The sequence below is a fragment of the Chondrus crispus genome, genomic scaffold, assembly GCF_000350225.1.
Source record: "Chondrus crispus Stackhouse genomic scaffold, scaffold_126, whole genome shotgun sequence".
NCBI lineage: Eukaryota > Rhodophyta > Florideophyceae > Gigartinales > Gigartinaceae > Chondrus > Chondrus crispus.
This window is the reverse complement of record NW_005178990.1, coordinates 66,543-67,329: the sequence shown is the minus strand read 5'-3', so window position 1 is coordinate 67,329 and position 787 is coordinate 66,543.

Here is a 787-nt window from a genome sequence, read left to right as displayed (position 1 = left end):
TCGCAAGTGATGATAAGGGCGATTAGGTTTTCCCAAACTTTTGGTGGTGGGTTGGTGGGAGTAAGGGAATGGGATGGGGTAGTGGAAGTTTGGCCGGCCGGCGCAGGCACGGGAGGGAGAAATTGGAACAATTTATTCCGAATGTTGTTGGGATGGAGACTGATCTTGAGTCGAGCACGGGAGGCGTTTCGGCAAAACCTTCGGCCCTCGAAACGGCACTCGGCGTCGACATGCAAGAGACGGGCTCCCTCGCCCCTCCCCCCGGCGTCAACGCGAGCGGATAGGACGAACAAGTACCACGCGCACTACTCTACGACGCGCATCTACACTACGATAGTCCCCTAACGCGGGCCTTCCCTCCCCTGGCCCTCCGCGCGGTAATCACGTGAGCAAGTCGACGATCTGGTCGACGACGGCGACAAGAAACGGGGGCGTCTTCTGCGCGATAGGGACGACGACATCGACGACCTGGTCCACAAGCGACGGATGTCCGGGCTCGAGCACCTCCCTTGCGAAGCAAAGCACGAAGCCGAGCGCGGCGGCGCGACCGTTGACGCTCTCGGCGGCGTTCCAGAAGAAGCGCGCCGGCCTGACGGCGGCGCGGCCATCGCCTGCGGCGGGGGTGGAAGCGTCGACGGCGGGCGCGACCGTGTGCGCGGGCGGGGCTCGCTTGTGCGGCGGGGCGTTGGCGATCTCGGCGAAGGCGGTTGCGAGCAGCTCGCGGCGCTGGAGGCCGGGCAGGGTGACGACGTCGTCGTGCGAGAGGCGCGCGGCCGAGGCGATGCCC